The sequence below is a fragment of the Clinocottus analis genome, unplaced genomic scaffold, assembly GCF_023055335.1.
Source record: "Clinocottus analis isolate CAN_PGR_092001 unplaced genomic scaffold, fCliAna1.0.p SCAF_16, whole genome shotgun sequence".
Taxonomy (NCBI): Eukaryota; Metazoa; Chordata; class Actinopteri; order Perciformes; family Cottidae; genus Clinocottus; species Clinocottus analis.
Genome location: NW_027175887.1, coordinates 13,618,732 through 13,629,105, shown reverse-complemented (window position 1 = coordinate 13,629,105; position 10,374 = coordinate 13,618,732). Strand labels below are relative to the sequence as shown.

Here is a 10,374-nt window from a genome sequence, read left to right as displayed (position 1 = left end):
AAGGTCCCAGAATGGCTCCCGGTGTGCGGTTGTTTCCTCCATTCTTGGCGAGGCTGGATGCATTGAAAGTGAGTGAGCAACGTTCAAAGCCTCCACTGGGGAGGCAGCTGTCGACACGCGATTCGTGGACTCGGAGATCGCGTCCCCCGGGGTGTCATGTGGGGGTTGCTTTGGGAATACAGGATGCGAGGCCATCAGAGCCATCTGGGCCTCGTACACCCAGAGAGAGAGAGAGAGAGAGAGAGAGAGAGAGAGAGAGAGAGAGGAGAGAGAGAGAGAGAGAGAGAGAGAGAGAGAGAGAGAGAGAGAGAGAGAGAGAGAGAGAGAGAGAGAGAGAGAGGAGAGAGAGAGAGAGAGAGAGAGGAGAGAGAGAGAGAGAGAGAGAGAGAGAGAGAGAGAGAGAGAGAGAGAGAGAGAGAGAGAGAGAGAGAGAGAGAGAGGAGAGAGAGAGAGAGAGAGAGAGAGAGAGAGAGAGAGAGTGAGAGAGAGAGTACGTACATGTTCTCTGAATAAAGATTCTCTCACAACTATCACTCCTTTATTTTACAATCATTATAAAAAATATCTGGTCTCGTAATAGACGCAACAACTATTCAAAAAAGCAACCCACGACGGAAAAGATGGCCGACTAATAACTGGAATAAATGGTAAACGCTGGCTACCAAGGCTCCGTCCACACTCACACGTGTGTTTTGAGTCTGGGTTTTAAAATAAGAACGAACAACGTGGTCCACACAGTTTCAGCATCTTTTAGAAAATGGGAATCACATGACCACTCACATCCTCTGGTCATGCAGGGGCCAGTGTAAAACAGGAAGTAGATTGGTTGCTCAGTTACAGAAAATGACTATTTATACAGACGGTACTATGTAATGATAAAAGGTCGGGCTTGATACTTAAGAGCTTCCTCTATACTCGATTCTCTGTACACAGTTTTTGTGGAAAGAAAAACGAAAAGTATTTTTTTTAACTTAGTTACAAGCTGCAGCTCTCTTTCTCTCTCTCTCACACACACACACACATACACACACACACACACACATCTCAAATCGACTTCAAAATGAGCATGTTCAAGCCAAAGTTTTACTAGATCACGGGTCAATAGATTTGGTCTCGTTTCCTCGGTTTGGTTGTTTTCTGCCAGGTGCAGGAAGTGCTGTCGCACTGGAGAACATTCATGCTTTTGTTTGTTAAAAGTTTCTTTGTGAACTTCACAACACTTGTGCAGAACAAAATAAGCATTGACGTGAAAAGGAAAGTCCTCTGTTTTGTGTTTATCGGCTCCTCAAAGCTGCAAACCTTGACTTCAAACTTTAGCCATTGGCTGATGATGCCGCCGCTCGCTAATTGCTCCAATAACTGCGTCCTGCTTGGCGACAGACAAAAGGTCTTCAAAGTTGCAGTTGCAGGGGAAGAAAGGACCATCATTGCGCTTGTATACTAACTGAGTGACAATATTAGAAGTACGTCGTTATTCCCATGGAGGTACGTGGAAAAATAGTAGCCTCAGCCAATTTAAAAAATAATTTAGTAAAAGTGTGAAATCTCGTGAGCATGCTGGCAGAGTAATCCACACGTGCACCACATATGCAAAACATATTGCAAATGGTTGAAATAGATAAATAATGAAAATGTTGGATTAGACCACTAAAAGTATTGTTAATGGTTGAAATAGCTAAATAATGAAAATGTTGGAATTGTCAATGGTTGAAATAGCTAAATGATCTAAAAGTGACACACATTGTTGAAATAGGAAACATTTCATGTTTATGATATCAGGTTGAAGAAATTTATGAATGTGTGATAGATAAACAATTAGATTGATGTAATTAACAATGTAATACGTTTAAAATGTACTCAAAAATGTTGAACATGTGCTGTCAGTGAAGGGGCACTTGAGTTTATCTGAGGCTTACTCAGACAAAAAAAAAAAAAACCCGTCTGGGATCCCCACTGCTTCATAATATTTGTAATTAGGGCAAAGAGATGGAATCACTGACTGAAAAAGATGTAAAAGAAGCAGGTGTGACGAAATAACCCCTGTCATGCATTAAACATCTCGGTGCGAAGCTTCTGAGTATGCAAATGTAATAATACGGCTCGTATAGATATATGACATCTGCATTAAAAATGTGATTAAACACTTTAAGTGCACTTAACCTTAAGCGTGTGACACATGACCAACGTGTGAGCGTTCGACTGCTCTTCAAGGCCTCGGGCTTAAGGGTCAGAGAGCCACAGCGGCCTAAAACTAAAACGCTCATGCTACTTGTTGGTCACGTGGCATTCTGGTTGTTGTCGCCACGAGGAAGAAAAAAAAAAAGGGCGGTGGACCAGTTGGAGGGCCAGCTCGGGGAGGCTACGGGCTAGATATGATGATTATACAGCCTGGTGGCAGAAGTGCTGCTCAGCATAATGGGTTTATGGGCCTGGGGGCAGAGTTTGTTTTACGCCTTGCCAGAGGAGGTGTTGACAGGAGCGAGCGATGGAGGAGCAGGAGAGACAGTCTTATTATTAAGCCTCGCCACACACAGAGTGAATGTGTTGTGATGGCCGCGGTGGTAGATGAGTTTAGCCGGCACAATGGAGAGATTAAGAAGAGGGTGCGGGTCAGAGGAGCATATAACACCTAAAATTGGATTTGTCCTCGGGGCTGGTGGTTGAGGTCCACTTGGCTTGGGTGTGGGAAGATCAATGGTACTATCGGCCTAATGGATGCGGTTGCCAGATAGGGCCGTTTCTGATAAGGGAGGAGGATTGCTTTAGTAGAGGAGATACAAGCTTGGTTAACTCTGTGTTTAAAAGAGCTTCTTTCGCTGGGGGTGAAAACACAGTGTTTCAGGATGTACACAGGCATAAGCGCCGGAGCGTTCGCCCCTCGCTCGCCAGTCACGACGGCCCGAGTGTTCAATTTGGTCTCACACGGGTTGGAATCTCTGCAGCCGGTGGCGTGCGGTTTCACCATCAGATACGGATCAGGGCTCCGTTAGGGCCTCGGAGGCTGCGGCGAGTTCAGTCTTGAGATAATGTGTGAGGAAAAGAGAGAGGGGGGGGAGGATGGATGCAGAAACGGCGGGAGAAGAAAGCGGGCGGCGTGTTCTCATCACCACCGGCGTTTCTTCCCCACTTCCTCTCTCTCTCTCTCTCTCTCTCTCTCTCGCGCGCTGCGCCGTTGCGGCGCCGCACGCGGTGGCAGAGGTTTCGCCCCGGCGCAGCAACTGCCCGCCGTGGCCCCGGGACCCGAACATAACCCGGTGGCAGAGGGGAGCGCCGGCGTGTCTCTCGAAGCAATATGCCAGCGCAGCACAACACACAGCGACGCGAGGGAGGGCACAGACGGAGAGCGCCGCCTCGTCCACAGAGCGGAGGCAGAAAATACTAGATGGCGAGCTTTCTGTCTTCATGTGAGGCACATTAATCCTCACAGTGGAGCCCATCTTTATTCATTCATTCGGCCTGTGGCGTCCACTCAATCAGTCAGTTAAAGGCTGGCCGAGGTGGAGCGAGCCTGCACACCCACCCGAGTGAGGGAGGAGGGGAGGAGGGAGGAGGGAGGAGGGAGGAGAGGAGGAGGGGAGGTTATACTCCACACCATGTAGCCTGAGCAGACACTGCAGCACAGAGATACAAACAGAGTGGGTTGGGGAAGAGGAAGAGGAGAAATGTGAGGGGGCTCTTTTAAATAATGAGGCAATAGGGGAGGAGAAGGGAGAGTCGGGGGGGAGATGAGACAACTGGAGGTGAAAAGAGAGCAGCCTTGTATCAAGACTGAGCGAGATTGAGAGGTTCAAAGTAAAGGAGGGAGAGAGCAGTCAATATCGAGAGCGAGCGATAGGGAGACATCCAGGACGACTACAACACCTCCACAGACTACAGAGGTATGTATGTGTGCGAGAGGGCGGGAGGAGGGGAGCGAGGGAGGGATGTGGTGGTGGTGGTGGGGGAGAGTGTGTGAGAGTTAGAGAGAGGAGGGATATCCACTGCACTGTTGTGTGACTGGAAATTTAATAGAGAGAGAGAGAGGGAGGGGAGGCAGGAAGGCAGCAGGGGAGGGGAGGGGTGAGAGAGAGCGAAAGAGAGAGAGAGAGAGAGAGAGAGGGGAGGAGCGACGCAATGCAAACGCACTGAGCTAGAGCCTGTTGTTGTTGGAATAACAGAGGACTGGGACAGGCGGTGGACGCTGCTAGACCCCTCACTGCGGAGCGTGGGTCAGTGTGGGGGGGGAGGGGTCAAGTGAACGCCAACAATCTGGTGCATGAAGTGGAAAAGGCGGCCGAGGCCACGCGGAGTGGGCAGTGTGCAGTGTGCAATGTTAAATAGGAGAGATACAGGTTGGCCACCCTGTTGCTGCACCCAGACTGAGTATGCAGCGGTCAGTCATACCTGGTTTCCCATCTTGTGCTTCTGTGTGTGTGTGTGTGTGTGTGTGTGTGTGTGTGTGTGTGTGTGATAGAGCCGAGCTGGAAGGAAGACACGTGCGTGAGGAGTGTGTGTGTGAGAACACGTGCCTGTGATGGAGAGAACTGCCGTTGAGGAGCAAGGATGTGAGAACGAGCGATCCTCTGAGTCTCGATATAGAGCGTTATCAATCCAGCACTAATCACCCGTCTGAACCCCCTCCCACCTCACACACCACACACACAAACACACACACACACACACACACCACTAGCCCCTCTTTGCCTCTGCTATCTGATGGACACTCAACCACCCACCCACTCGCTCACATACATCTTCATGTTAATATCCTGCTGAGGTGATTAACAACTCAACCCTGATCACACCTGTAACCTTAATCTGACCTTCAACCTGACTCTTCCCCCACCACCCTTAATTATGCCTTCCTCCTCCTCCTCTTCCTCCTCCTCCTCTTATCCCATGGGGAGCCTCTGCTAAACTGCTTTCACTTGAGATCAATCCCATCACTTCTCTTTCAAGAAGAATTTGGTTTCCGGAAAAAACAAACACACAATCTCTCTCTCTCTCTCTCTCTCTCTCTCTCTCTCTCTCTCTCTCTCTCTCTCTCTCTCTCTCTCTCTCTCTCTCTCCTTTGCCTCCTCGCCCCTCCATCTCACCGTGTCAATCGATACACCTGTACGTACCGTATACTGTATACACCGTGTATATGATGGGAGCTGCAGAGGCAGGCAGGACTCCGGTCCAGTGTGGCGGTGCTGTACAGGTGTACAGGTGTACAGGTGGGGGCTCAGCACTGTGTGTGTGTGTGTGTGTGTGTGTGTGTGTGTGTGCTTGAGCGTTGCCAAGGGAACCAGCCAAGCAGCAAATGTTCCCAGAAGCAAGCTGTAAACACCGCCATCATCATATTATAGACATGATATGACCATATGGACACACATGTGCAACCGTGTCTGGATTCAAATGCAACAATAATAGACAGAATGAAAAGATGACAACATGTGCAGTTGACTATGTACATGCAGCACTGTAGAGGAAGTGCAATTATGATAATGATTATGCTGGATGTTTACCATTTACTCTTATTTTTTTGGGAGGCTTATTCATATTTAGGACTTGGCCATGAGCTGTCTGGGTCTCGTGTGCAACGTGCGCGGGGATATGTGAGCAGATTGCAACAGTCGTGTCATGTTTTTGCATCCAAAAAATATTCCAAATATGAATGCATAATGTGTGAATAAAGTTCCATATTCGATGCTGCTCGCAGCAGCAGCAGCAGCAGCAGCAGTGCGACGTCCCCTCGACGTCGGACAGTGGTTCCATCCACCTGAAGATTTCGGAGACAATTCTCATTACCAGCGGTGGCAGCGCACTTGGAAAGGGTGAATCAATCTGAGCGAGGGAGAGAGAGGGAGAGAGAGAGAGAGAGAGAGAGAGAGAGAGAGAGAGAGAGAGAGAGAGAGAGAGAGAGAGAGAGAGAGAGAGAGAGAGAGAGAGAGAGAGGGAGAGGGAGAGGGAGAGGGAGAGGGAGAGAGAGGAAGGAGAAGACAGCGTCGGCCGCGGCTCTGCAGTGGAATACGCTGTAATTCGCGGGGAGGTGAGAGCTCTCGGAGTATCCGACCAGCGCGTGTTGAGCGTGATGTGTTTCAGGACTTGAACGCAGCATCCTTAAAAAAAAAAAGAAAAAGGTAAATCTCTCACCACTCACTGTTTTTTTTTTGTTTATGTCGATGACATCCATGCAGTCGAGATGCAGATTTAACGCGCTGTGATTCGGAGTCCTGTCCTGCTTGCGTGTTGTGTTTGTGCGCGCGGTCAGTTGTGTGCATTTTCTTCCACGCGCAACAAAACTATACGAACGCGTTGGAGGCGGGAAAAATCCGCATTCATGACCTGATGGGGATGTGTGAACTGTCCCCGCGTGCACAGGCGTTCAACATGCATGTGGATGGTACCCAGGAATTACATGTATGACGAGGCAGACGTGTGTGCGTGTGTACGTGTGTGTACGTGTGTGTGTGTGAGGGCAGAGAACATTGGGGAAATTTAATATGATTAGCCTTTATCTGATTGGATATGCATATGCACCAATCAAACTTTTTCTCAGCTTGTGTTCCCTCATTTGTGCTTTATGTCCTCCTTGCTCGTCAGCACAAGTTTATCTAACCTTGGCGACGAGAGGAGCCTCCTCTGTGGCGCGAGCTGTTGACAGTGCTTACTATGTGATCCGGTTAACGCGCAGCTTTCCCTCAAATGTACTCAAACAAACCGCCCTAATCGGGCCCGTGCGCAGTGTAAATGTGTGTGTGTGTGTGTGTGTGTGTGTGTGTGTGTGTGTGTGTGTGTGTGTGTGTGTGTGTGTGTGTTGGGGGTTCAGTTACCCTCGCTGGGCCCCTGTGATGACCCCACATTTGGAGGTAAAAAAAAAAAAAAAAATGCGCAGGCACCTTGGGGTTTTATGCGCGGTGGGTTAAACTCTGAGTCAGAGCCTGGGGCCCCTCCGCTGAGAACAAGGAGCAGATAGATTAGGACTGATGAATGAAGATCTGCTTCTATCTGCGACACAATGATACGGTTATGAGAGGATTTGAATGCTAATGTGCAGTGTTTCAGAGAAATCCGACCGGGCTGGGACTGGCGGGAGGAGATTGTGTTGGAGCAGTGTGTGCCGTGGACCAGCTGGATGATCTCCTGAGTTGTATGATAGAGAGAATATGTTATTAATGGGGTGTTGGAAGGTGAAGTGGGGCACTGGGGCAGGATTAGACAAGTGGGTGGGGGTGGGGGGCTCTAACGAGGAGGATGGAGGGGGTGAAAGCACCGACAGAACTGCAAGTTTGGGGATATTTTGCATGTGAGGAACAAGATGAATGGGAATTAAGATTCCAGAGGAGCGCTCTGAAGCGTTTTTGTTGGACGGATCACGGTCAGATGGCCCGAGTCGTTTAAAATATGTTGTTATCCTCACAGGCCGGTTAATCACCAGTGTTTTGCCGCTTGCATTTTACGTCCTCTGAGCTTTATTCATGCAACCGTATTACATTTAACGCTTACCTGTAAACTTCTACGCCATAGCTCTACACCCCCCCCGAGTGAATGACCCTGACACATGCCATTTATGAGCTCTCGCTTCACCGAATATTCATTTCATTAGATCCAAAATGGGCCGACAGGAGTAAAACTTTAAGAGGATGGTAAGTTTTTACGTGGGCTGTAAAGATATGTATTTTATCCACTCTGATTGAGGGCTTATCGCTCGATGGCGGGGGGAAGTGAGGCTTCGCTCCCTGGATGCAGCAGCACGGTGGCACACGAAGGCCCCGGCTGCACGAGAGGCTTGTCACATGGTATCACGTTTAAAAGGCAAGGTCTTTCCCGCTCGGGGCAGCGCTTCAAAAAAATATCAAGACGTCGCTCTGCTCCGAGAGCGAGGCCAGCGTGTCGGTGGGATTTGTTGGCGTCGAACTCCGTCGCCGCCCTCCTCCCACTCCCCGACCAAAGCGTTACCTAAGCCGAGACGAATTCCAAGTGGGGCAGGTGACTAAAAGGCGGCCATTTATGAGAATGTGGCCACTCGGAGAAAAAACAAGAAAATGGTCTATTCAGCGTTTGTGCATGTGTGTGTGTGTGTGTGTTTTTTTTATGGATGGAGAGAGGTGAATACCTCATTCTTTAGAAATTCGGGGACAAGCCGTGCTGAATTAGTAAAGGCCGGGAGTAGAGGGAAAATATTGCACAACTTAGGTCACATCTCCTTTGAAGTCCTGGAAGATCAAAGTCATGACAGCACTTGAACTAATATGCATGGTATTAAAATTGAACAATGTCATGATTCACAAGGAAAGGTTAACAAAGATTAGTTGATGGGGGCACTAGAGGAATGTTTAATTCACTTTATTCCCCCTTTAAGGATTCTGCACATGCAACAGGCTCCACGTTTAGACACCGGGGGCTTCAAGCGCTTCCTTGTGGTCATTTTTGGTAGATTTAAAAAAAAAAAAAAATCCAGCTTCCTTTCAACAATTAGTAGTGGACCCACGTTTCGCTTTAGAAGAAACAAAGCAAGAGTTTCCAGAACTTTTTCACCAATCTGCCGACTTCAAAAAAAGACCAAAGGCAGAGTGCGGCCATCTTGCTGATATTACCTGTCAACCGTTAATGTGAACACATAGGCATACGTGTCCCAGACAAGCGAGCACCGAGTCCTTCATGTGTCGCAAATTAAGGGCCGGCCGAGCGATTCCAGTCATTTGAGGTATCAGGCCAGGCTGCTCTTTAATTTCCGAGGCACACCGCTTCTGCATGGCCGATGAGCTTGATGAAAACAAGCAAGCAGGTTAACATGGACATGGTAAATTACACCTGCACACCTGGCCTAGAGGGAAGGTGTGACTTTGAGATAATGCTCAGCGCCCCCGTCGCTCCAGCGCTGTTGGAATCGGGGAGCCATTGCGGATTATTTCCAGAGAAGATGTGGAAAAGTCAAAACAAACACACGAGGAGGGGGGGGGGGGGAAGGGCACGAGTGGAGTCCAGCATACAAACCATTACCCCCTAAAATATCGCACAATGTCATCGACGTTGTGCGTCAACTGAAGGCCGGATGCTTTCAATCGGGTGATTGTGTGGCTCGCCTTTCGTCGTCCGCTTACTGTACTTAAAAGGACAAAGAACTGCATTAATTCCGAGGGACGTCTCCGCTGCTGCATTAGGATGCGAAGAGAGTAACTGTTGCCCTAAATTTGGTGCCTGTGTGAGTGTGCGTTTGTGCTCGCCAGTGTGTTTGTGCACATACACTAATTCCTGCGTATGGGAGAGAGCAGGGGAGAGACAGCGATTGTAGACGACACTAAAACTGCTCTAATCAGGGCAAGCTGGTCCCTGAACTCATCACGGGGCGAGCGTGTCGCTGAGTGATGGCTGCACAACTTGCCTGATGTACGGAGGTTGAAGTGTGAAAGGGGGGAGAGGGGGGGGGGGGGTCGATGATCGGCCACGAGAGGCTGAACATTGTGGGAACAACCTCCGGCTGTCCCTTGATAATGCAGCAGGACCCCCCCCCCCCCCCCCCCCCCCGCCACGTGTTCTCGGCGTGCCCACATCTCGGGGACAGAGATCTGAGATTCTGGTTTTTGCGCATGATATGGCACAATTTGAATCTCAGTAACCGCCGGAGGGGGGAGGTGGGGGGGGGGGCTGAGTGTGCATGAGCACTGACCCATCCACAGCAGAAAATGCTAAGCTGCCTCTGGAGGCGGGGGGTTGGATATAATTAGCCGTGATTGGTTTGATGAAGTCTCCCGTCCGGGTCCTGGGCGTTGACCCCGCCGGGGTCGTGATGACTGTCCGAGCTTTAATCATCGAACGATGGCTGGACGAATGGCAACGGTTAACGACACAAAATGAATGCTATAATCCATTGAATTGACATCATTTGAAACGGTGAGATTTCCCCCGAGGAAATACATTCTCATCATGGCTTAAAGTGGCGAGAGATGCCTGGAGGAAAAAAAAAAAAAAAATGGACAGAGGCTATTCCTCCCCCCCCCCCCCCCCCCCCCCCCCCCGCCTCCCCTTCCCCTCCTCCCTCCTCGTGAGCTGGCGAATGCGCCGTGGGAGGGCTGTCTGGCCGCGCTCGGCCAAATATCTGATCATGCGTTTCTAAAGATGGTCAAAAGGAGCCGCAACTGGAGGGACCGAAACAGTCGGGTGGCTTTATGCCGTTTTTGAAAACGAGCCGGCCGGAGGGAGAGCGGTCATCCCTGCGCGTCCGATATTGAGTTTGGCAAAGAGAAGAGATATTATCTCCTTCTGGTTAGATTAAGTATTAGTAAATGTGATTGGGGTAAATGAAGGCGGTCGGGCCTCGGTGACCACCGGGGCTTTTGCGGCCGGCTGCCGGCTCCGGCTGCATCTCGACACGGAGTCTTGAGGGAGTGTGTTCCGGGTCAGCGACGG

The 10,374-nt window shown here is 49.8% G+C and overlaps 1 protein-coding gene across 2 annotated transcripts in view; it reads left to right on the top strand.

Moving 5' to 3' along the window:
- Positions 1–3,737: 3,737 nt before the first annotated feature.
- lrrc4ba (leucine rich repeat containing 4Ba) overlaps positions 3,738–10,374 on the top strand; it is a 37,124-nt gene continuing 30,487 nt past the window's right edge. The window contains exon 1 of one of the 2 annotated variants that reach the window (XM_068578573.1): positions 3,738–3,878. The gene's annotated coding sequence lies outside the window, so the exon portion shown is untranslated. Of the gene's footprint in view, positions 3,879–5,950; positions 6,105–10,374 lie in introns of those variants that run through there. The other variant, XM_068578572.1, reaches the window with a different exon arrangement.